This window comes from Pteropus alecto, unplaced genomic scaffold, assembly GCF_000325575.1.
Source record: "Pteropus alecto unplaced genomic scaffold, ASM32557v1 scaffold57, whole genome shotgun sequence".
Taxonomy (NCBI): domain Eukaryota; kingdom Metazoa; phylum Chordata; class Mammalia; order Chiroptera; family Pteropodidae; genus Pteropus; species Pteropus alecto.
In genome coordinates this window covers 7254498-7281735 of record NW_006442508.1, presented here as the reverse complement: position 1 = coordinate 7281735, position 27238 = coordinate 7254498, and the positions used below count along the sequence as shown (strand labels likewise).

General features: G+C 36.0%; 1 protein-coding gene across 11 annotated transcripts in view; it reads left to right on the top strand.

The window, feature by feature from the left end:
- Positions 1–27238, top strand: part of FRYL (FRY like transcription coactivator) — a 272059-nt gene that overhangs the window by 44451 nt on the left and 200370 nt on the right. The window lies entirely within an intron of this gene.

The following is a 27238-nucleotide window of genomic DNA, read 5'->3' as shown; positions in this document are numbered from 1 at the left end:
ATGTATGAAAGATCCAGTTTTTCCATATGCTTGCCAGAATTTGGTATTTTTACTATTTTAAAAATATTCGTCATTCTGATAGTTGTATAGTGATACCTCTGTGTTTTTAATTTGCCTTTCCCTAATGGGCAAATTAATTGTTTCCCTAATGAGCAAATTGGATTATTTTTCATTGTTGTTTTGAGAGTTTTTTACATATTTTAGATAAAAGTCATCTGTCAGATAGGTGGTTGGCAGAACTTCCTGTCTGTAGCTTGTCTTTTCATTCGCATAACAGGGTCTTTAACACAGCAAAAAAGTTTCAAGTTTTTATGTACTGCATTTAATAATTTTTTTCTTTGATGAATTTTACTTTTGGTGTCATGTGTGTGGAGTCTTCACCTAGTCTTAGGTCTCAAATATTTTTTCCCTATGTTTTTTCCTAAAATTTTTGTAGTTTTGTTTTATATTTTATAAGACAATCACTTTTTTACCTTACAATTTTTGATAAAGCACTATCGTTAGTGCTTTTATTTTCTTGTTGCTTGCTCGTATTTTGCTTTGCTGATATTATATTTTATCTGTTTTTCTTTGCAAAAATCTTTCAAAAATCCATTAGTGAGTGATATGATTCTAATGAGATCTGCAAATATACTTAATTGGGCCTGTGTAACTTGCAGGATGTTGCGGTATGTTGAAAATGAACAAACAAGTGAGGACATCACAAATGATTCTCCAGGATGTGAAACTATCACCTTTCCTTTAGGAGACTTTTACCTACTGTAATTCATTGTCACAAACAGAAACCTTTCTGAGTATTTTAAGATAGAAGAGATTTAATATGGGGTATTAGGTTCTTATAGAATTGTTAGCAGGGCCTAACAGCAGGTTTTAGGGTGGCAATACAGAGGTCATGCACAAGGGGAGCTTTGAGGGCACCCCTGGATATGCTGGAATCCAGAGTTTGTGCCATCTCTGCTGCACTTGTCTCCAGACACCCCGGAAACTGCAGGACAGACTCATAGTTGCAATCCAGGATTAGGAAGTCTAATCAAGGAGTCTCTGCTGCTGCTACTGCTGTCACATTGCTTCTTGTAACCCAGAAGGCTGGAGAATGAACACTGGAATGATGTGGACAAAACTTGTAGTTTCACAGTTGTGCTTGCCACTAAAACAACTAAATGTGCTCTTCAAATTGCCCATAGGTAGACCGTAGGTCAAGTGAGCCGATCTGTGGTATCTAGCATACTTCATATCAGTGCCACAAGACTGAAGCAGCCTGACACAGGACCCAGAGAGGGTGCTGGTGTCAGTCTCACCTACTGAATATTAGTAAAGCTCAAATTTTGAATTTAAGATTACACGTATGTATATGAGCTTCTAGTATTTTCTTCGTACCCTATTAGCTTGATCAACCTTCCTCTGAAGGGTACATGTACTCCACTTTGAACATAATACATTTTGAATGACTTAGTAGTAGGAACATAGGAGATATGATTTTCCCTCCCAAATATTTAAAATTTATCTTAATACATTCCAATTTCTGAAACCGTATCTTTCATTTTATAAATATATACAAGTATAAAATGTTACTGTTTTGGGAAACACTCATTAAATTCAGTCAACATTATTCTTCCCTTACTCTCGGGAACTGAACCTTCTAACACGTGTATTTTTCCTAACTTTCCCTGGAGTATAATGTAAAAGAGGTGGGATTTCTCCTAGAACTGTACTGTGGTGCCAGAGACTCTACAGCCAGCAGTCATCACTACTTTGGTATCTAATTGTCAAAAATAAAGTGTGGCTTGTTTTATTGTAAAGTTTGGATTTTATTCCTGGGTACAGCAAATTTTGGCACAGAACCAAAATTGGGACATACAGATATCCTTGCAAAGACTGGTTTTATATGGTCTGTGTTGGCAGTCAATTGAAAATCCAATAAAATAAGTTGCATGAAAAGTTTTGAGTATGTATTCATGTGCATTTTCCTAGTGAGAGGTCTGTGGGTTCATCAGGTTCTCGAGGCAAAGGCCATACCCAGGAAAGGCTAAAAATGGCTCTAGAGTTGCAAATTTAATCAAGACTTGTCAACCATCTAACACCAAGGCTTCAGCCATCAATCACAGATGCCTTCCCTGATCTTTATTCTGTGTCTCTAGTCTTTTCAGGACATACAAAGAAAATTATTGTTACCCAAGTGTTTAAGGAAGGGCAAGGAACATCATGAGTTCATTAGTAGATGAGAAGAGATACCTGGAGATCATTTAGATCAAACCCCAATAATCATTTTTTTAAAACAAGATACTTTCCCATATGGTTGATAGGATCCTGAATAATAAAGGGTTATATGTGTCAAGACATATTAAAATATTGATAATTTCTAATCCAATATATTACACGTTGGGGAATTTATCTGAGTGCTTGAAATAGTTTAAAAATAATTTATATGTTCAAATCTGGAACCTAAAGTTGTACAATTTAGGAAGAAATCTACAAATTTAAATTCTGTAATTCATCCAAAATTGTTAAGAGGATCAAAAATACATAAATGCATTGGATTTTCAAATCCAATATGTTACCTTTTCACGTAATTTTAGCCTTGTTTCTTAACATAGGACCTCTTCTCATACACTAAAACCTGAATGGAATGTAGCATGGTGTGTAGAGGTTTAAAAACCTTTCTTTAAACAGAATCATGTGCAGAGATCTGAACTATAAAGTGATGAAAGGGAGATGATATTGGTTGAATTAGGTGGCAAGAAATGTACTTTTGTACATTTCCCTTCATCCCAACACACACACACACACACACACACACACACACACACGCGCGCGCGCGTGCGCATGTGCATGCGGATAGAAAAAAGAGTAGGGAGGGCTTTAGAAATAGGCCAGTGGAGGATGTGCTATCTGAATCCCGGTTCTACTGGTTCAGTTCCACAAACATAATAGTATTGTCTATAAACCTGGCTGGTTAAGTTATGTAACATCTCTAAAAGTTCCATGGGTAGCCTCAGATTCCTCATGTATAAAATGAGTAAAAGGCGATTTTCCTGAGTTGTTAAAAGGATTAAATAAAAAGAAAACATAAAATAGTGCTTGTGTCAGACAGAATAATGGCTTCCCCAAGATGCCCACATCTTAATCCTTGGAGCGTGTGAATCTTGTATTACACAACAAAAGGGAATGTAGGTTTCAGATGGAATTAAGGCTGCTCAAGAGCTAAAGTTACAATAGGGAGAGTATCCTGGATTATTTGGTGAGCCTAATATAATCACAAGGGTCTTTAAAAGAAGAAGCGGGAGGCAGAAAAGTCAGAACCAGAGAGATGGCTTTATGAGAAGAAATCAGCCTGCCACGGCTGGCTTTGAAGATAGAAGGGGCCATGAGCCAAGAAATATGGGTAGCCTCTGTAAACCCATAAAGGCAAGAAAATGGATTCTCCTTAGAGCTTCCAGAAAGGAAGGCAGCTGTGCCAACGCTTTGATTTTATTCCAGTTAAGACCTATTTTAGACTTCTGACTTTCAGAACTGTAAGATAATAAATTTGTGTTGTTTTAAGCCACTAAGTTTGTGGTAGTTTGTCTCCACAGCAACAGGAAACCGATACAGTACTTAACTGAATACATATTAGGAGCTAAACAAACATTTTCTTTTTCTCAACAGTCTGCTGAATTAAACCCGTGTCTAGTTCAACATATCTCTATACCTAGTTTTCCCCTTTCAGAAAGAAAGATGTCCTTTGCATCTCTTCACTTGAGCCCCAGAATATTATTCTTTCCACATTTTTCTTCATCTCCTGTGTTTTCATTTTTTTCCTACCCTTTGTCCGCTACCTCACACTATGCACAGAGCTACCTCATCTCGGGGAACTCCCTGCTTGACCCTGCTTTCCCTTTTAGTTGTTACCACATGACAATCACCTTGCAAAACCAGAAGATTCTAAAGTGTCTTCAGATTTGTCAGATAATTTTCACTTTAATTCTTTATAGGTTTATAAATATAAGAAAAATATATGAATTACCTTTTCATAAGCCCTATACTATATTTGTTGTGACGAAGTTAGAAAGAAATGAGAGTCTCTTCTCCACAGGGCCCTACTGTAAACAGTGAATTATCAGACAGTTAACTAGCAATAAATACCAAGCATCAGATGACTGAGTGTCAAAGTGAGTCGTAGAGATAGTAGTCAGTATCATGAAAGGGCAAAGCAGAGAGAGGCTATTTTAAACTGGAACAACCTGTGAAGGCTTTGTAAAAGATTTTTGAGCTAGGAATATGCTCTTAAAGGAAATAGGGGAATTGGTTTCAATAAAATAATCTGTTATTAGAAACACAAAACTTCTTAAGGTTTACTAGTTTATTATTATTTTTTTGTGAACACATGGGGAAAACTTTTCCTGTTGAACTTTATATGGTTGAGGAGAGATTCGTAGAATTTAAAAAACTTATCAACTTAAATTACAGTAAGTTGACAACACATTTATCTTGATAATCTGAAGTATAACACATGGGATGCCTTTATTCTGTGTTGCCTTGAGTACTATAATTGCTTTTTCATTGTATTATATTTTAATGTTATAAAAATGTCAAAATAAGATTTGAAACCTATATGATCTAATCTGAGTTAATTGTGTTTTATGTGCTAAAAACATTGATGTTGTCCAGACTACACCTGAAGTATTGTGTTGAATTCTGGATGTCACATTTGAAAATGAGCCAGAAAACAAAGTAACAAGTGTTGGGGAGGATATGGAGAAGTCAGAACCCTTTGATGTTGCTGATAGGAGTGTACAATGTTGCAGCTGCTGTGGAAAACAATTGACAGCTCCTCAAACAGTTAAACCTAGAATTACAATATGACACAAATATTTCATTTTTACGTATGTACCCAAAAGAATTGAAAAGAGGTATTCAAAGAAATACTTGTACATGAGTATTCCTAGCAGTACTTAACATAGCAGTTCACATTAGTCAAAAGGTAGAAACAACCCAAAAGTACATCGACTGATGAATGGCTAACCAAAACATGGTATATCCATACAATGGAATATTATTAAGCCATTAAAATGAACGAAGTACTGATAAATGCTACAAAGTGCATGAATCTCAAAAACTTCATACTAAATGAAGGAAGCTGGACACACAAGATCACATATTGTATGATTCCATTGATATGAAATATCCAGGACAGGTAATTCCATAGTGACATAGATTAATGGTTGCCAGGGGCATGAGGAATGGAGAGTGACTGCTTAATGGGTATAGGTTTCCTTTTGGGGTGATGAAAATGTTTTGGAACTAGAAAGAAGGGTTGAAAATATACTAAATGCCTTTGGATTGTACACTTTAAAATGGTTCATTTTATATCGTGGATTTTACCTTAAATAAAAACATCAGTACATTAAATCAATTGAATAGTATTGGGAATCCAGTAATAACCCTGTGATCGATCCTTTCCTTCCTTCCTTCCTTCCTTCCTTCCTTCCTTCCTTCCTTCCTTCCTTCCTTCCTTCCTTCCTCCCTCCCTCCCTCCCTCCCTCCCTCCCTCCTTTCCTGCTTTCCTCCCTCTCTCCCTCCTCTCCTTGTCCTTTCAGACACCTGGATATCCACATGCAAAAGAAAGAATTTGAACTGCTTCATCCCAGCATCCACAAAAATTAACTAAAAATGGATCAGAGACCTAAATGGAACAGCTAAAATTACAAAAATCTTAGAAAAAAATATGAACAAATCTTAGTGACCTTGGGGGGTCAGGCAAAGCCTTCTTAGATATGACACTAAACAGCACAAGTAACAAACTATAAAATTGATAAATTGGATCATCAGAATTAAAAACTTGTGCCTCAAGGGACACCATCAAGAAAATGAAAAAACAACCCATAAAATGAGAGAAAATATTTGCAAGTTGTATCTAATAAGGGACTTTTATCTAGGATATATAAAGAACTCTTACAGTTCAACAATAAAAAGACAACTTAATTAAAAATGATAAATTAGTGAGTTTTATGGTATGTGAGTTTCATCTCATTAAAAATTGTTAAAAATGGTCAAGAGATTTGTAGTTTTACAAGATTCAAAATTCAAATCCTATACTTTTCCCTGCTTCTCCTTTTCTCTTGCCCTCCCCGCCCCCCATCCTCCCAGCTTCTATCAATTGTACCTTTTATACTGACAGGTTGAAAGCATTTGCATTCTCTTCTGTAACTTTACTGAAGTCTTTGGTGCTTTGTTTTTATGTTGGTCCTATGTTTTTTATGTTTTTTAATTATTGTGCAAATATTCATAGCTGAGTGGAGTAGTGAGTTGTGGTTCCATTTCCTTCTCTACATCCCAATGTCATGACCCCATGCCAGTAGAAGAATGATGTTCCCGGGATCAAAGACGAATGGATTCTCTTCTGTAATCCATTAATTGCTCAAAGTCTTGTCATTTTTTTTTTTTCACACTTGAACCATGACTTTCTTGAATAGCTTTTTTGCTTTTCATGGTATATCATTTTGGTTGTTATTTGGCAGCATTTTACAGAATATCCAACCACAGGGGACATACCTGACCTTTCTCTTATTGCCAATGGCTGCTGTAGCTCCAAGCACCTTTTTTCTCACTTAATTACACACAGGAAGAAGGGAATAGAATGGATGCTTCTTCTTTTGGATCTTTCTCATTTGAAAACATTTTTGAAAAAATTTTAAACATATAAAAAAGTTGTGAGAATAGTAATGTGAATGCTTATCTTAATTTCACCTAGAGTCATCACATAACCATTTTGCTATATTTGTCTTTTTCTTTCTTGATCTTTGTCTGTATATCTAGATCTAAAGAAAATTGCAGAGATCATGAGTCTATAACCTTAAACAGTTCACCACATGTCACCTAAGAAAAAGACTCTCTCATGTGATCATGGAACTGATTAACTTCAGGAAATTTAACATTTTTAATTGTCACATGTTGAGTTCTCTGGAGAGGCAGTTGCTGAGCCAGAATTAGGATTGCGCAAAATTAAAAGAAAAATGTAAGATTGGGCAGGTGGAGTTGTCCAGTTGTGATGGCGCCCTGTCTGCCAGCACAAGGAGCAGATCTGGAGCCAAGATTGTCCATTAGAGCAGCGGTCCCTCCCCAACCTTTTTGGCACCTGGAACTGGTGCTCTTATGAGAATCTAATGCCTGAGGATCTGAGGTGCAGCTGAGGCAGTGATGCTAGTGCTGGGGAGCAGCTGCAAATACAGATGAAGCTTCGCTCGTTTGTCTGGCACTCACCTCCTGCTGTGCCGCCCGGTTCCTAAAAGGCCACGGACCAGTACCAGTAATGTGGGGTTGGGGACTCCTGCATTAGAGGAATTACTTGTTAGACAGAAATTGCTTTGCGTGTACCTTTTCTCAGGTGTGGCATGGGAGCTCTCTAGGTAATAGTGAGACCCTCTCTTGAAAGCTGAAGCCAACTCTGTTGAAGCTAACAGCTTGTCCATACTCCTCACACCTGGTAGTGAGCCTTTTGGATATGAGTGGTGCATCTACATGCCTACCATAATATTAGAATCTAATATACAGTTCATATTCAAGTTTGCCAGTTGCCCAATAACGCCCTTTATAGCAATGTTCCCCCAACCCAGTGCTAGATCTCTTATAACAACTCGAATCTCTTTTTTTTCATCCTGCAGGAAAGTCTTTCAAGAATTTCCCCAGATAACTTTTCTATATGTCTCATTGGCCTGAACTGAATCGCTTGTCCACAATAGGATGGACGCAGTTGCTCAGGCCAATGGCTGGGAAAGGAGAATGGCATTTCTAGGCTTAGTTTAGACCTGTGGTGATTTATCCCATGGTCTCGGGGTGGAGCTACCTTCTCTAATCATGTGCTTCTTACCTCGTACTTTAAAAAAGTAGAAAAAAAATAAGTTCCTTTAGTAAGGAATAAGGGAAGAAAAGTGTGGGCGGACTATAAGCAGCATTCTGGAGTTACATATCTTTTTCTGTTGCGAAAAGAGTCATAGGCATTACTTTCGTTAAGCCAGCTTCTTAGTCTTTCTTTTGAACAGAATCCATTCCTTTCTTCCTTTCATGGAGCTCACTAATTTTCTGTTTTAATAGGATGAATTATTGTCTAGTCCTGTTGCACAGCTGCCATCCTGGGACTTTTTTCATTTTATTCTTGGATCATTTCCACTGTATCTTGTGTTCTCACATCTACTTTATTAGGTTTTGATCCTTGTTTGCTAGAGATCCTCAAGTAATATGTTCTTACATGTCTGAAAATGTTTTTATTCTGTCTTCTCACTTGGTTGAAGATTTGGATAGAAGAGTTTAGGTCAAAATCATTTTGCTCTGGAAAAATTTTTGAGATATTGCTCTGTCTTCTACATTTGAGAGTTTCTGATTTTAGTCAAGATTCTTCTTGTTTTTTCCTCAAATCATTTATAATCTTTGGTTGTTGTTAAATTTCACAGGATTTGTTTAAATGTCTTTTCTTCATGGAACAAAGAGTTCTTTGCTTTCTTTCATCTGTCACCTGGCTCCCTATCTTATTTTATATCCGTACTTTATTACCGATCTCACTTCTTTTATTCTGGGTGATTTTTAACATCGATGTGGATAGTTTATCCAATACCCTTGACAATACCTTTGGCAGACACTGCACCTGTTAGTCATTCCTCTCCTTCCTTGTTAACAGCAGTCCGCTTTTGTTCAGGTATTTAGTACTCACGTGCTTCATGGGCTCTCTTCAACCAGCACACAGGAGGCAGTTTGTGAATGTTGTTCAGCCTAGAGTCAATTGTGTTAGTTTTAGTCTCCATGACAATGGTTGGTTTAGGCATAGTGACACATAAAGGGAGTCACCTGAGACTTTGGTTTTCGTCAGTTTATGAAGGTATACCCCTTCTTTTGGATGTTGTCATGTGAGCTCATGACTCTTGGAGCTGCTGCAGCCATCTTGAGCTATTGAGGAGAAAGTGAGATGATAAATGACCTTCGACTCACAATTAACTTGTCTAAAATTGAAATCCTGATATCCAGTCTTCCCTCTCCCTAATTTTTCACTCTATCTTTCCAGTTGCAAAGGCTCAGAATCTTGGCATTATCCTTACCTTTACTCTTTAATATCCCACATTCTATTCATTAGAAGATCCTATAAGCTCTCCTTTAAAATCTTAACTATTTTTTCCCATTTCTATCATTACCATCCTGGTCCAAGCCACTGCCATTTCTTACCTGAGTTACTGCAATAGAGCAGTGCTTATCTAGGTAATTTTCTTAGGGCTCAACTAGACAGACCTATGGATTGTCAGGCCACATTTAACATCACATTCACTTGAGAGGACCTGGGATAGGTAACAGCTTACTAGCAGGCAAGTGTCAGATGTTCTCTTTGGTGGGGGTACTGGTAGCTGTCTACAAAGAAAAGAGCCAGATCTATTCTCTGTGCCTCTCCTCTCCTTCCAGGTGAAGCTTAGGTGTGGGTAATGAGGCTCCCATGAGTTGGTGTGTAGCTAATCTGGATTAGGAGTGCCATGTTCCCCAAGAGCCATTGCCTTGTATAAAAACCTATGAGCATAGCTTCCAGGATCCCTGCAAGGTACATGCCCAATTACTGGAGTCACAACACTGAGAGAAGACCTATGTTACGACCACTTGGTGTTGATAGTGCCTCTCAGTCCCAAGCAGTTTACCAGTGGGTCATTTTTACCATATTTTTACCATGTTGCCTAGTAACACAGCTAACATTCTGCCTATATGATTTCCTGGGGAACAGAGCTAGAAGGTTAACTGAATCCAAGAGCAATTTCTCATGCTGAAAGACAAGGGTTTTGCTAACACTCCAGTCACAAATAGCCTCTTACTGAGAGGTCCCATGTACTCAGCACAGCGGCCAGAGTGATCCTTTCAAATGTATGACAAGCGTATTAGTCTTCTGCACACCCTGCAGTGGCTCCCGAGTTCACTTAAAGTACATTTGTCTACAGGCCCTATGTGAGTTGGTCCCTTATAACTTCTCTGATCCTTTTTGCCTACTACTTTTCCCTTGTTCATCTGCTCTAATTGCCCTTATTCTTGCTCTGATGTGCCAGGCATGTTTTCCCCTTAGGGCCATTGTGTTGGCTCTTCCCCGTGGTTGGAACATGCTTACTCCTGACATTCACCCGGCTGACTCTTCAAATCTTTGCTTAAATGTGACCGTTTCAACAAATTGTATTCTGGCTAGGATTTAAAAATTGAAACCCGACTGCGCCCTGCACTTGCTATTCCAAGATTCTTTTCTACTTTTTTCCCCCATAGTGTCTCTAACACTTTCAAATTTTACTTCTTACATATATTGCTTATTGTCTCCACTGTTAGCTACAAGAGGGCAGGATTCTTCATCTGTTCATGGATATATCCCAGCTGCCTAGGTCAGTGCCTGACAAATAGTTGAGACTTAGTATTTTTGAATAAATGAGCACATCTTTACCAAAGGCATACTGTGTGCTGAGCACTTAACATATGTTATTTAATCTTCATGAAACCCTCTTGAAATAAATACTTTTACTGTCCCTTTTTTTGTACCCTTTATATACATACATATATATATATATAAGCAAGGGAACAGAAAGGTTAAGAAATTTAACTAATGTTGCATAGCTCATAAATAAATCCTGGCAGGCTGACTTTGAAGTCTGGGCTCCTAACAAATATATCGCAGTTAAGCATCTTTCTACATATGTAAGTTTTTACCTGCTTTTGGGTTTTTTGTTTTTTGTTTTTGGTAAATGTGCTTTATTGGGTTAGTGGTAAAGGACATTTTAATGTCATGGCACTACATGTAGCCCAGTTATTTCTTGCATTACCTTTGCTTATGTCTAAAGCATCCATAGATTCATTTGCTCTACGCCCAAAAGTCCTTGAAATTTGGTTCTGTCCAAAACGTCTGTGAGCATATTTGATCCATGTCAAAAGGTCCTTGATATTTGGTCCTGTCAAAAACGTCCATGCTTAGTAAACATTCCTGGGTTCAGATAGCCCATAATGTTTATATATACTTTTGGTTTATAGAATTAATACATAAAAAATACTGTTATGTTTTACTGGTTCAGTAATTGTGTTATGGCTGTATTGCCTATAATAATGTTTCTTGCCTTGGTAGCCCACCTAGTAATGGCACATGAATGTCACATGGGGTTGACATGGACCAGATATCTCTGTGGACGTTTTGGCCAGGACCAAATGTCCACTAATCCATTCATTTTCCAGGGTCCCATCAACCATATGTGAATGTATCCTTTTTAAAAAAATGATTATTGGCGTAATTTACTTGATCCCCATTTGTCTTCTTTAATAATGAGCATTGATGATGTTCCCTAGTACTTCCTTAAATACTTGGATGATAAATTATTTTCTTTTTATGACCCTGGAAAGGAGCCACAGACACAGGGTGGGTCAGGGAAGGTTTCATGGTAAATGGTAATAGAAGGCTCGGTGCTTAATAGTGGGTGAATGTTTAGGTTTAACTTATACCTAAGAATTCTTCATTCTTAATCTTATCTGGGTCATGGCCCCCTTTGAGAATCTGATGAAAACTATGGACCTCTCACTGGAAAAATGGCTATAAACACATACTTTAATTTTTTATTGTATTGTAAATTGCTTTATGTCACATACCATGTAAAACCAGTCTTTGCAAAGATTTCTGTAAGTCTCATTTTTGTTTTTGTATAAAACTATTTGCTGCATCCAGGAACAAAATACAAAATAGTCGAGAAAACAAATTAAACTTTAATTAATTTCAAAAGATAATTTTAATGGGCAGACTGGTTTATGATAAGTTGAAATAGTGGCAATGTCTTTGATATAGCAATACACACATCATTTTTTAATTTCCAAACAATTTTGCCTTTTTGTTTTAATGACAGCCTAAACTAAATACCTGATTTGTAAGATATGTGGAAACTATGTGGAGTTAGAGGCAGATCAGATAAAGCAAGTTTTTCTAATTAAAAAAATTAAAAAAAATCTTTTTATTTCTAATAGATTTAAAAATACTTATTTTTTTTAAAGAGCAGTTTTCAGTTCACAGCAAAATTGAGAGGAAAGAGATTTCCCGTATATCCCCTGCTCCACTTAGGTATAGCCTCCCATTATCAACATCCCCCACCAGAGTGCTGCATTTGTACAATGGATAAACTCATATTGTTACATCACAATCACCCAGCGTTCACTTTTGGTGTACATTCTGTGGGTTTGGGTAAATGTATATTATGACGTGTGTACATTATTATGGTATCATGCAGAGTATTTTCACTTTCCTAAAATTTTCTGTGTTCTACCTGTTCAGTACCCCTCCCTCAACCTCTGGCAGCCACTAGTCTTTTTACTGCCTCCATAGTTTTCCCTTTTCTAGGATGTCAGATATTTGGAATCATATAGTATATAGTTTTTTCAGATTTGTTTCTCTCACTTAGCATTATGTATTTAAGATTCCTTTATGTCTTTTCCCGGCTTGATAGCCCATTTCTTTTTAGCGCTGAATAATATTCCACTATCTGGACGTACCACAGTATTCTCATTCATCTATTGAAAAAACATCTTGGTTGCTTCTAAGTTTTGATAATTACGAATAAAGCTGCCTTAAATACCTTTGTGAAGATTTGGCGGACATGTGTTCAGCTTCCTTGGGCATATACCAAGGAGCACAGTAGCTGGGTCACATAGTAAGAGTATGTTTAGTTTTGTAAGAAACTGCCAAACGGTCTTCCAAAGTGGTGTTACTATGCTGGATTCTCATCAACAGTAAATGAGAGTTCCTGTTGCTTCATACCTTCACCAGCATTTGGTGTTTTCAATGTTCTGGATTTTGGCCATTCTAATAGATGTGTAGTGGCATCTTGTTTTGATTTGCATTTATGTGATGCTTATTTGCGATCTGTATATCTTTTTCATTAGGTGTTTGTTAAGGTCTTGAGCCTATTTTTAATTAGGTTGCTGTTTTCTTATTGTTCAGTTAAGATTTCTTTGTATATTTTAGATGATAATCCTTTATCTCTCAGTCTGTGGATTGTCATCTTGTTCCCTTGATGTTGTCTTTCACAGAGAAGATTTTCATTTTAATGAAGTCCAGCTTCCCAGTTATTTTTTTTTAATGGATTGTGCCTTTCTTATTGTATTTTAAAAGATAGCACCATAGCCTAGGTCATCTAGGTTTTCTGTGTTATCTTCTGGGAGTTTTATAGTTTTGCATTTTTACCTTCAGGTCTGTGATTTATTTTCTGTTAACTTTTGTGAAGGGTGCAAGGTTTATTTCTAGATTCGTGTGTGTGTGTGTGTGTGTGTGTGTGTGTGTGTGTGTGTGTGTCCAGTTGTTTCAGCCGCACTTCCTGAAAAGACTGTCTTTGTTCCATTTGTTCTTTTGTCAAAGATCAGTTGACTGTATTTATGTAGGTCTGTTTCTGGGCTCCCTATTCTGTTCCACATATCTATTTATTTCTTCTTTCCCCAATACCAGACTGTTTTGATTAATATAGATTAACGTGAGTCTTGAAGTTGGGTAGTATCAGTCTTCCAACTTTGTTCTTGTCCTTCAATATTGTGTTGGCTATTCTGTTTTCTTTTTTTCCTCTTTGTATAAACTTGAGAGTCAGTTTGTTGATATCCACAAAGTAATTTACTGAGATTTTGATTGGGATTACATTGAATTTATAGATTAAATTGGGAAGACCTAACATCTTGACAGTACTGTGTCTTTCCATGAACATGGACTATCTATTTATTTAGTTCTTTGATTTTGTTCACCAAAGTTCTGTAATTTTCCTCCTATAGATCTTGTTACATACTTTGTTAGATTTATACCTAAGTATTTCATTTTTTGGGGGGTGCATATGTAAATGATATTGTATTTTTAATTTCAAATGCCACTCGTTCATTGCTGGTATGTAGGAAAGTGATTGACTTTTGTGTTATTAACCTTGTATCCTTCAACCATGTTATAATTGCCTTTTCGTTGTAGGAGAGAGAGAAGAGAGAGGGAGTGGAGAGAGAGAGAGACAGAGACAGAGAGAGACAGAGAGAGACAGAGAGAATGTGTGTGCGCGTGTACACTTTGGATTTTTTAAACATTTCTGTAATTTGCAAGCAAAGATAGTTTTATTTCTACCTCCTCAATCTGTATACCTTCCCTTCCCTTCCCTTCCCTCCCCTTCTCTTCCCTGCCCTTCCCTCCCTTCCCCTCCCCTCTCCACCCCTCCCCTCCCTTCCATTCCGTATTGCACTAACTAGGACTTGCAGAATGATGCTGAAATGAGTCGTGAAAGTGGACATCCTTGCCTTGTTCCTGATCTTAGTGGGAAAGCTTCTAGTTTTGTGGGTTTTTTTTTTACCATTAAGTATGTTAACTGTAATTTTTCTGTACATAATCTTTATCAAGTTGAGGAAATTGCCTTCTATGCCTATTTTACTGAGAGTTTTTATTATGAATGGGTATTGTATTTTGTCAGATACTTTTTCTGCATCTATCGATATATCATGTAATTTTTATTTTTTAGAGCGTCAATGAGATGGATTACATTAATTGATTTTCAAATGTTGACCCATTCTTGCATGCCTGAGATAAATCCCAGTTGGTCATGTTGTATAATTTTTTAAATACATTATTGGATTTAATTTGCTAGTATTTTATTGAGGATTTTTACATCTGTGTTGATGGATGATATTGGTGTGTGTAGTTTTCTTATAATGTCTTTGTTTGGGTTTGGTATTAGGGTAATGCCGGCCTCATGGAAATAGAAAGTATTCCCTCTGCTTCTCTTCTCTGAAAGTTATATTGTAGAGAATTGATACAGTTTCTTCCATATATATTTGGTAGAATTCACCAGTGAACCCATCTGTCACTTGTGCTTTCAGTTTTAGAAGGTTATTAATTATTGAGTCAACCAAAAAATAGATATGCGCCTATTCAGATTATGTATTTTTTGTGTGAGTTTTGACAGATTGTGTCTTTCAAAGAATTAGTTCATTTCATTTAGGCCATCAGATTTGTGAACATATATTTCTTCATAATGTTCCTTTATTCTTTTAATGTTCATGCGATCTGTAGTGATGTCCCCTCTTTCATTTTGATATTGGTAATTTTGTGTCCTCTCACTTTTTGTTGGTTTCATTGATTTTTCTCTATTGGTCTCATGTTTTCAATTTCATAGATTTCTGTTCTGCTTCTTATTTTTCTTCTGCTTATTTTGGATTTAATTTGTTCTTCTTTTTCTAGTTTCCTACAATGGAAACTTAGATTATTGATTATAGATTTTTCTTCTTTTCTAATATGTGCATTCAATGCTACAAATTTCCACTAAGCACTGCTTTTGCTGCATCCCACAAATTTTAAATAGTGTTTTCATTTTCATTCAGTTTAAAATATTTTTAAATTTTTCTTGAGAATTCTTTGACCATGTGTTATTTAGAAGCATGTTGTTAAATCTCCAAGTATTTTGTGATTTTCCAATTATCTTTCTGTCATTGAATTCTAGTTTAATTCCATTGTGATCTGAGAGCAGAAATTGTATGATTTCTATTTTTTAAAATTTGTTAAGGTGTATTTTATGGCCCAGAATATGGTCTGTTTTGGTGAATGTTCCATGTGAGCATGAGACGAATGTTTATTCTGTTCTTGTTGAATGAAGAACTCTAGGGATGTCAATTATATCCAGCTGATCAATGGTGCTGTAGAGTTCAACTATGTCCTTATTGATTTTCTGCCAGCTGAATCTGCCCATTTCTGATAGCGAGGTGTTGATGTCTCCAACTATAACAGTGGATTCATCTGTTTCTCCTTTCAGTTCTGTCAGTTTTTGTCTCATGTATTTTGATGCTCTGTTGTTAGGCATATACACATTGGGGATTGTTATGTCTTGGAGAATTGACTCTTTTATCATTATGTAATGCTCCTCTTTATTCTTAATAACTCCTTGCTTTTAAGTCTGCTCTGTGTGAAATTAATATAGCTACCCCATTTTTCTTTTGATTAGCGTTAGCATGGTATATTTTTCTCCATTCAGTTACTTTTAATCTATGTGTCTTTATATTTAAAGTGAGTTTCTTATAGACGATCTGCCTTGCTTTTTGATCCTTGTCTTTTTAGACCACTGATGTTCAAATTCATTAATATCTACCATATTCGTTACTGTTTTCTATTTGTTACCTTTGTTCTTTGTTCCTTTTTTTTGTCTTATATATTTCTTCTGCCTTTTAATCAAATGTTTTTAATTTGAGCATTTTATGTAATTATTTTCTCTCCTTAGTCATTGCCCTAGAGTTTGCAATATACATTTACAATTAATCCAAGTTCGCGTTTAAATAATACCATGCTATTTCTTGGGTAATGTGATTACTTTATAATAAAATAATTCTAATTCTCCTTTTTCCTGTCATTGTATATCATTGCTGCCATTCATTTCACTTATATATAAGGATACATATATATATCACTTATATATAAGGATACTTATATATAAGGATATATATATATCACACACACATAAGCATATGTACATTTTTTCTATTATTTGAACTGTTAATCTGTCAGACCAATTAAGAATAAAAGAAATGAAAGTTTTTACCTTCTCTTATTTCTTCTTCAGTGCTCTTCCTTTCTTTGTGTGGATTAACAAGTCTATTGGCAACAAATTCCCTTGGTTTTGATTTGAGAAAATTGTTACTTCGTCACTTTCGAAGGATAATTTCTCAACATTGTAAATATTTCATTCCATTCTCCTCTTGCTTGCATAGTTTCTGAGAAGTTAGATATAAATCTTATCTTTGTTCCTCTATAGATAAGGTGTTTTTTCTCTCTTTAGCTTCTTTCAGGATTTTTTTTCTTTATCTTTGATTTTCTGTAGTTTGAGTATGATATGCCTGGTTGTAGTTTTGTTATTATTATTATTGGTTTTGGCATTTATCCTGCTTGGTGTTCTCTGAGCTTCCTGGACCTGTGGTTTTGAATCTGATATTAATTTGAGAAAATTCTCATTCAGTTTTGCTTTAGGTATTTCTTCCATTCTTTTCTTTTCTTGTGGTTCTTCCGCTAAGTATATGTTACAGCTTTTGTAATAGTCCCACAGTTCTTGGATATTCTGTTCTATTTTTTTTTTTTGTCTTTTTTTCTCTTTGCTTTTCACTCTTCTATTTCTTTTCAGGTTTCTGTTGAGATATTCAGCTGTGATAAGCTCATCAAAGGCATTCTTCATTTCCATTACAGTGTTTTTGATTTCTGGTGTTCCTTTTAGTTCTTTCTTAGACTTTCCATCTTTCTATTTACATTTCCCATCTTTTCCTGCATATTGTCTATCTTATCCATTGGCACCCTTAGCATATATTTGAAATCTCTGATGATGCCAACATTCCTGCCATATTTCAGTCTGATTCTGATGCTTTCTTTGTCTCTTCAAACTGTTTTTTTTTTTTTTTTGCCTTTTACTATATACACTGTAATTTTTTTTCTAAATAGCCGGATTTTGAGCAAAAGGAACTGCTGTAAATAAGTCTTCAGTGTTGTGGTATGGCGTGGTGTGGGGCAGAGCAGGTGGGGAGAGGAAGTGTTCTTGGTCCTGTGATTAGGTTTCAGTCCTTTAGTGAGCCTGTCTGTGCCTCCAGACTGTGAGCTTCACAAGTGCTTCTCGGTCTACTCCTTCTCCCCTAGAGGAAATTAGCTTGTGAAGCCATAGTCTACTAAATTCTTCTATTTCTATGGTTATAATGCATTTCTCATTATGAGATTATATTTATGTGTTTTTCTATTTCTGAAACTCTTTTCCTTTCATCAGATTTTCTGGATTTGTTGAATTTTAATCAATTTTAATGGACTTTTCAGATACTAATTAGGTTAGTTTATGCTACAATAAAAGCAATCCCCAAATTATCAGTGCTTAAAACACAAATATTTATTTCTCACGTCCATGCCTTTGAGGCAAGTTGCCTTCTCTGTACAAGCTTAGCATTGCAGTTCCATATCAACACCTGCCTCCATGATTGCTGAGATAATGGGAGAGAGAGGTACAGAGTTGAGCCCCAGTTGTTAAATACTTTCATTGGAAGTGTGTGTGTGTGTGTGTGTGTGTGTGTGTATATATCACTTCTACTCACATTTTATTGGCCACAACAAATCACATGATCATGCCTAACTTCAGGAGGTAGAAGGAGGGTATAATCTTCCATTATGCCCCAAAGGAAATGGAAACTGTGTAATGTTGTTAACATCCTTTATATCTTTATTTATTTATTTATTTTGACTAGGTGATTTTGGGCTCCTTTGGTAAGCCTGACTACCACTCCAGGTCCCCCAACCCCCCAAAAAGAGTGAATATCTTAGAAAAGGAAATGGTTTTGCCTTTCACACCTTTGTTTATAAGTTTGCCAAGATCATTATCCTTCGAATTCAGAAAATTTTGATCAGTCCTCAGTGTCTGCCAGTTTTCTTAATACTGTAGAGTTTTTCGTTTACACATTGTTCAGTGTTGATAAATAGCAGCCTGGCATATTTCATTTTCTCTTCCCCTTCTCTCAAGGGGTAGTCCGAGTCTGTTGAAGATTTTAGTTAGTGTATAGTAGTTAGTATATATAGCCTGGGAAAGATGATGGAGGGGCACTGAGCAGGGGCCATTTTCTTCTGGGGTTCAGCTAAGTGGAGTGGACTGGCAAGCAGGCTCTCAGAGCAGATAGGGTTGATATAAGGGCAAGTTGCTTCTCCTTTCCCATTATTATTACCTTAAAATATCTTTGTGGAAACAATTTCAGGTGTGGGGTGATACCCCTTTCAAATTTCTAATATTGCTTGAGCTTTTCCTTTTGTGTCGATTAAGTCATCTCAGGGGATATTGGAACAGGGAGTTAGTCAAATATGTATTTTTAGGTTGTCATCTGAGTATTGTTCCTCCTTTTACGATTGTTTGATTGTTTGGGTGTGGGTTGATTCAGATATTAGCAAGGAAGGGTATATAAATATATTGGATTTATTTGTTGAAGACAAGAAGTTCACCTCTTTTCCTGTGTTATTCTACATTCTAATCTCTAACAGTTGTGAAATGGAAATTTATGAAGTTAATATTAATTTTGTTGAATAAAATGTTTAAAAACCTATATTTTGTTTTTTTAGTGCATATTATTATTATCGGCATCAGTTATTTAACCAACAAATGTTTATTGTATGCCTGTGAGTCAGTAAATGGTGCCGGGGATTATAAATGTAAACAAGACAGTCTCTGACCTCCTGGAGCTTGCTTTTTAATTGGGTAGGCAAAATTAAACAAATATTGGATGATAAACTCTAGGATGAAATATCAAGTTTGGCTGTAGAGTGCGATTGTTTCATATAGGGTGGTGGGGAGGGCCTTTTGGGGGAGACACCATTTGTCATCATCTGAATGGGGGGAACAAATCATGCTCAAGGCAAAGAATCTTCCAAGCAGAGGGATTACAAGTGCATGGTCCCCCCTTCCCCATTTTGGAAATAAGCTTCGGGTATTGAAGAATAACAGGAACGTTGATGTGGCCAGAATAAAGGAAAGGAAAGGTTAGAGAGGCCATGGGTATTTTTCTGCATTTGATGGGAAACTACTGGAGGATTTTTGAGCGTGGGGGTAATGAATAAGTTTATATTCTAAAACAATCATCTGGTTGCTTTTTGGGGAATTGGGGAATGAGTAGATTAAGCGCTACTTTAATTGTTTGGGCCAGAGATGATGATGGCCCTGACTAGGGTGGTAGCAGTGAATGGGAGAGAATTGGTCAGATTTAGTATTTTGAAAATAGGATTGACAGAACTTGTTGATGGACTAGATGTGAGGGTGTGTTGTAAAGAAAGGAATAAAAGTGACTGCCAGTTTTTAGCCTGAGCAACTAGAAGAGTGATGGTATTATTTACTGAGGTGCAGTGCTGGGGATAGGTGAAGATTTAGAGGGATCTATTAAGACTTGAGTTTGAGATTCTATTAGATGTCCCATTGGATAGTTGAATTTGTGACATTAGTGCTCAGGAGAGAGTGGCCTGGGCTAGAGATACCATCTATATCTTGACAAATTCCAAATTTGGATTTTAGGCCTTGAGACTGTAGGTCACTTAGAGGTAAGGTCAGCAGAGGAGAAGGCCAAGGACTGACTCTGGGCTCCTGAACATTTAGAGTTGGGAAGGAGGCAGAGAAAGAGCAGCTCATGAGGAAGAGGAAGGAAACCAGAAGCGTGGCACTTTGCGGTCCAAGTGAAGGTCTTTCAGAAAGGAGGAGGAGATATGTTGCTGTAGTGTCAACGAGGATGAGGACTGATTTTGACCTTTGGATTTTGTGCAGTGTAGAGGTAGGTCGGTAGTGACATTAACAAGAGGTTTTGCAGAGTGGTGGTGGTAGAAAGCTTTGAAGTTTGGATAGAAGAGAGAATGGGATGAAGGAAAGTTAGTAACATACTGAATAGAGACACCTGTGTTGAGAGGACTTTTATTATGAAGGAGAGCAGAGAAACGGGGCAGTCACTGACACTGGTTTTGCAGTCAAGGGAGATAGAAGTTCTGGTCACCAAGTCTGGCATGTGTGGCGTTTTTTTTTCTTTCCCTCTTTTCTTCTCCACACCACCAAGCAATTCGCAGACACCAGCTGGGTGTCCTATAGTTTAACTCAATTCTGACATTACCTGGCGATACATCAGATCTCGCAGGTTACATAAGGGGTGAGTCCTATAAGACTGTCCCCACCTCCCTACCCCTGTTCAAAGAACAGTCACAAACCCAAGTTGTTACCTGTGCTTCTGACCTACTGACGCCCCATGGGAAGTTCCAACAAACCCCCTCCTTAGGTTAAATTAATTTGCTAGAGTGGCTCACAGAACTGGAAGAAACATTTTACTCACCTAGATTGTCAGTTTATCATGAAAGGCTATAACTCAGGAATAGCCAGATGTTAGGGATGCATAGGGCAAGTCTGGGGAATGAGTGCGGAGCACACCACTCTTCCTGCATTCACCAACACGGAAACTCTTCAAACCTGTCCTTTTGGGTTTTTATGGAGGCTTCATTACATAGGCATGATTGATTATATCATTGGTCATTGGCAATTGATTCAACCTCCAGCTCCAACCCCCTCATCATAGGATTGTGACTGAAAATTTCAACCCTCTAAGTCACAAGGTTGGTTTTCCTGGCAGCCAGCCCCATCCTTAGGTTCTGTCCAAAAGTCACCTCATTAACACAAAAGATACTTTTGGCTCAAATCACTTAGGAAATTTCAAGAGTTTTAGGAGTTCTGTGCCAGAAATGGGACAGAGACCAAATATATATTGTTATAAATCACAATCTCACAGGAGGTCTCTTTTTTTATCTTTAAGGTGGGTGATCATTTTATGTTTGTATGCTGATGGTCATGATCTCTTAGGATTGGAGAAAAAAGATTTGAGGATTTTTGTCATCTTGAAACTGATAGTCTCAGTTTTAAATAGTATTTTGGAGGTAGTTGATGTTGAGTCGGAAGTTTTCTCCACCCACCCCCCCTCTTCAGGGAGCCTTTGTAATTTTCTTTTATTTTTCTCCTTTTGGCTTGCTTAGTTTTATTGTGTATCTTGATAGATTTTTATCTTTCATATTTCTGATAAATGGTGATTATTAGGAATTTGAACCAATTGTGTGTAAAAAAATGTAAAAGACATTTAACGGGAATGTTTCCCAGGGCCATTGTTTACCACAAAAAGGAAACCACTGACTTCTTGTTACATCAGTGAAGATAAAATTATTTTGTGAACACAGTAGTTCTTTTGTGAGTAACATTTTATACTGTAATCAAAAGAAATTATTTTGTGCAAACAATAAGTTAATGAGAAATGTAGACTTCTGTTACAAATCAGGGTTTATTTAGTGAGAGCCCTTCAAAATCTGATTTCTCTTCGTAACATTTTAAATTCTAATGTTAGAGATATTTGCTGTAATTTAAATTATGAAAAAACTTAGTTTAAGTTAAAGTTAGGTATTTAGTTCTTAATTTCTAGATATGTAATAAAGGTCTTCCAATTTTTGAGTATCTAAGAAATGTACGTATGGACAAGCATCTCAGAAAAGCCAGAGACTGTTTAAATTCTAAGCTGTGTTGTATCATAGATACAACTTTGTTGTATAAATATGACCATTTCACTAATGTAGTGATTCTCAACTTTTTTTGGTCTACATATAATTTGTGTATAAGGAAATAAATAAATGTATGCATATATGTGTGTATGCCAGATAGTGATAAGTTCTATGATGAAAACAAAATGGAAAAAGGAAAGTGACATGGCAGGCCTACCTGATATTGAGTGATCCTCTGAACTCCTTTTTTCTTCACTTACTAACTGGGAATAATAATAACTTCCTTAGAGTTGTACGGACTAACTTAATTGTATGTGTAATGCACCTAGCAGAATACCTGGTATCACACTGGATTTCTTTCTGTAAATTGAGTCATCCAAATCTTAAGAGTAGTGTCATGTAATATAGAGTATGTTTAAATCATGAGTTTGAACTAGAATATGTTTAAAACATGTGCTTTGTGTGGTTTTGAAGTTCTTGTAGAGAAAGTAAATGATAACATGAATGAAACTTGAGGGACATTATGTGTAGTGAAATAAGCCAGTCACAGAAGGACAAAAGCCACTTATATGAGTTACCTAGAATAGTCAAACTCACAGAAACAAAATAGAATGCTTGTTGCAGTGGGTTTGGGATGAGGCAGAAATGGAGTTATTGTTTAATAAGTACAGTTTCAGTTTTGCAAGGTGAAGTGTTCTGGAGATGGAGAGTCTGATGTTTGTGTGATAACAGTGTGAACATACTTAATGCCACTGAACTGTATACTCAAAAAGGGTTATGATGGTAAATTATATGTTATGTGTATTTTACCACAATTTTTAAAAAAAGTAAATGATAAAACTAGTCAGTCTATTTTGAGAAGGCTTGCTCTCCCTCCCCATTTTTGGTAGATATTAGTGAATCAAGGTGTTCTTTTTTTCCTTTCCATTTTATTGAGATGTAATTGACATACAGTGCAATATAAGGTTAAGGTGTACGGCATAATGTCTTGACCTGCATTCATATGAAATGATTACAAATCAAGTTGTTCTTGACTAAATCATGAAATAGTGGGTTCCTGTTCTTACATCATGAATCTGTGTGAGAGTACCATAAATTACAAATTATTGATTATCAGAAGTTTTCATCATAACTTCACAGAGGTGTCACACCTTAAACTGTTGCTCTTAGAGCAAAGAGTATAGTATGGCTGGAAAAGACATTGTATGTCAATTTAAAAACTATGTTTTGAGCACTCATTGTGTTGAAGGAGCAACAGTAATGACATTTGTTGAGTGATATCTGCTGGCTATTTTTCTAAGTTTATATTTAGTAATATATATAATACTTCTAACATTTTATTATCTTTATTAACAGCCCTTGAAGGTGTTACAGTTGAGAAACCCAAGGCTCTGGATAAATGGTTTTCTACTTTAAAAATGATTTTAGAGGAATTTCAGTGCATAGAATCAAAGAGAGGATATTCCAGATGGAAGAAAGATCTGGGTGTAGGAGTGAATGGGATGTGTTTGTACAGAGCAGAGTTTAGCCTGACTGTAGTTAGCAAACGTTAGGGAAGTGGGCTAGCAGTTTATTCTCTCTTATTAGGACCTTGACTTGGAGGCTAATGAGTTTCTAGACTTTATTCTGTAGGCATTGGGAGTACCAGTGAATTATCAAGACACAGGGAGTTTTGCGATCAGAGTTGTACATTAGGAAGGGTGCATTTGGCAGCAATGTCTGGGGTTCATCCGAGTAGTGAGACAGAGACAGAGAGACAGACAGACAGAGAGAGAGAGGTCAGAGAGCAGTTAGAATGATTACTTAGAATTCTTTTGAAGTCATTTCTAGGAAGAGTGTGTTAGTATTGCAGTGCTTAGGGTCAGAGTGCAGATGACTGGTAATTGAGAACAACTTTATAGGTGAGAAAGTAGATGTGTGATAAGACAAACATGATAAGAGGAAGTAAAGAGGAATCTGTGGTTCACGAGTGTTAGATTTTTTTTTTCTTAATGGTCATCTGAATATACAGGTTAGATGTAGGTTTAACTTTGAAAAAGGAGGATTCAGAATGCTTAGGAGCCCAGGAAGGAGGGACTTTAGCAGCCTTGAGCTGAATTCGAAGAGTTTACATTGGGCATCCTCTTTCAGTTTAAGAGACGAGGGTATCTGTAGAGAGTAAGGGCCTGTGGTGGGCCTGGGAACTTGAAGGGCAGAAAAGTTTCATCCTCTCTAAGATGGAACTCAGTAGGGTCAACCATCACTCTTTACAGCGTGAGATAGGATAATAGTAAAAGTAGTGTACTTACGTTAGTCTTTTATACGAATAACTTATGTAGGGTAGTCTCTCTTATACAATATTGGTTGCATAATCAACCAGTAGTTGGGTTGATTAAACAGAACATTTGTTTAAAATGAGGAATCCTAAGAAAGATATACACCTTAAATATATAAAGATTTATATATTTATATATATTTAAATATATAAATGTTTATATATCATCAATCTTACGTGTAGCAGAGGCGATTTGACTTTTTTCAAATCAGACAGTTTAATTTTCAAAGACAGTTTTCTTTTTGTGCTCATCTTGGATGTAATATGTAACTAAATTACATAATTATTATAACCGTAACTGGAATAAACAGATTTTGGAACAAATAAATTTCTTCTTGGTAGGCATACAACTGAGTTATTGAGAAAAATGAGATATATACCAGAGAGGATTTCCCCTCCCCACAAAGGAAATTGAAGTTGTGGCTTGTCCATGGTTTTAGATTTGGCAAGAGTCTGGTTTTATCTTGAATCTAATGCTTTCCCCATGTGTAGTGTTGCAAGGTGATAAAGAATAATATGTAATATATTGGTTAGTGTTGAAGAAGTAATTATAAACTATATTTATATATGTTTTTCAGTGTAGCAGCTTTATTGAGCTAAATTTCACACACCATGCAGATTGCCAATTTAAATCTACAGTTTGAAGTTCACAGTTCACAGAATTGTGCAGCTATCACCATAGTCAATTTTAGAACATTTTCATCATCCCCCAAAGAAACCCTGTACCCATTAGCACTCATTCCCTATCTCCTCTCTCCTGGCACTGGTCAACCACTAATTCGTTTTCTCTCTATAGATTTGTCTGTGCTAGACATTTCATGCAAATGGAATCCTGTAATATATGGCCTTTTGTTATTGGCTTATTTCACTTAGCATAATGTTCCAATTCATCTATGTTGTAGCTTTTATCAGTACTTCACTGCTTTTTATGGAAGAATAATATTCCATTGGATGGATATACCATACTTTATCCATTTATCAGTTGATGACATTTGTGTTGTTGCTGCTTTTGGCTGTTACAAAGAGTGCTACTTTGAGCATTTGTATACATATTTTTGCATGGATGCATTTTTTTATTTCTGTTGGTATGTACTTGAGAGTGGAATTACTGGGTCATGTTTAACTTTTGAAGAACTGCCAGACTATCGTCCAAAGTGGCTGTACCGTTTTATATTTCCAACAGCAGTGTGTGAAGATTCCAGTCAAACACTTGTCAGCACTTATTATCTGACTTTTTGATTTTAGCTATCTGACCATGCGTGTCTGTGTGTATATATGTTTGTAAAGTGATTTTATTTTTCTGACTATAACAGTAATAAGTGCCCTTTGGAGATTTTTCTATATTGAGAAAATATAGAAAAGCATAAAAGAAAAAAAATCAATTTAAGTCAAAAATTTAGAAATAATATTGTTGTTTTTTTCTCTATGTTTTAATGTAATTTAGAAAAATGACTGAAATTATATGTGAATTTTGAGTCTTGCTCTTTTTTTCTGTTCTCTTTGCTTTTGTGTTCTTATTATTTATTTATTTATTTATTTCAGATTCACAATTAGTTCAGAGGAGTCTGGGGAGGGATTTGTGGTTAATACACCATGTTTAACTAGAAATTACATCTAGGTTAATTGTAGCATAGTATTCCAGCCGTTGAGTAAATCATAACATGGTTAACTGTTTTCTAGTTTTGGACATTTAGATTTCTTACAGTTTTTCTTTATAAATAATGTTGTAGAAAACATTTGAATATAAAATTCTGTCTGCATTTTGAGTATAATTACTGGGTAAATAGCTATGAATATTTTAAAGGTTCTTGTTACATATTGACAAATTGCTTTTCAGGATGGTTGTCAAATATAAATTTCTTCTAGCAATATATATTTATGCCTTATTGTACCTTCACTAGCGGTGAGTTAAATGATAACAGTTGAGTTTTAAGGTCACTAGAGCTCGGATTTTCCAGTTTTGTTCACTGATGTGTATAGTGCTAGTACATAGAAGATGTAATAGGCACTGCATGTATGTTGAATCGCTACCGGTAGGAAAGAAAATGGTTTTTAATGGACGAGAAAATAATTTACCATTTGATTTTTCCAGGACACTAGCCTTGTTATCGTATAATAATAGCTCATGTTTTTATGAAAAAGGAATGAAAAATAAAAGTCAAGCTTATTTGAGAGAATTGTCTTAAATTTAATTTTGTTTGAACATTTACATGTATCAGAAGTTAAAATGATACGTTGAGAAGTCTTAACTCCTGTTCATGTTTCCTTACTGCCCTTTATAGGTAACCATTTTTACCAATTTCTTACGTATCTTTGTAGTGCTTTTTTACAAAGATTAACAATTGAGAATATTCTTACTTCCCTCTCCCACCCCCCCTTTTTAAAATATAGAGTGTAGCATGCTACTTATATATTATTCTGTACCTTGCTTATTTAATATTTTCTGGTGATCTTTTCATAGAAGAACACGAAGTGCTTTCTTATTCATTTTTATAGCTGTACAATATTCCTTCTTTTACCAATCCTCTTTGGTTGTTTTCAGTGTTTCACTTTTACAAATAATCCTACAATAATTTTGTGAGTGTGCAGTTACTATATATCTGTAGAAGAATGTCCTAGAAAGAGGAGTGTTGAGTCAAAGAAGAAGTTCATTCTTAATTTTATAGATAGTGCCACTGCCACCAGCAGTGGGAAGTGCTTATTTCTTAGGATCAGTTCTAGGTAATTCTACAGTCAGTCTCATAATGTGTATGTCCTTAAGTACTATGTAACCACTCTTATGTGATGGCCCTTGTGTCACCAAGAAACATAATTATGTTTAGATGGTGAGGAAATTCAAAATACACTTGAGAAAGATGTTATGGTTGATGAAAAACATATTCAAATTAGAA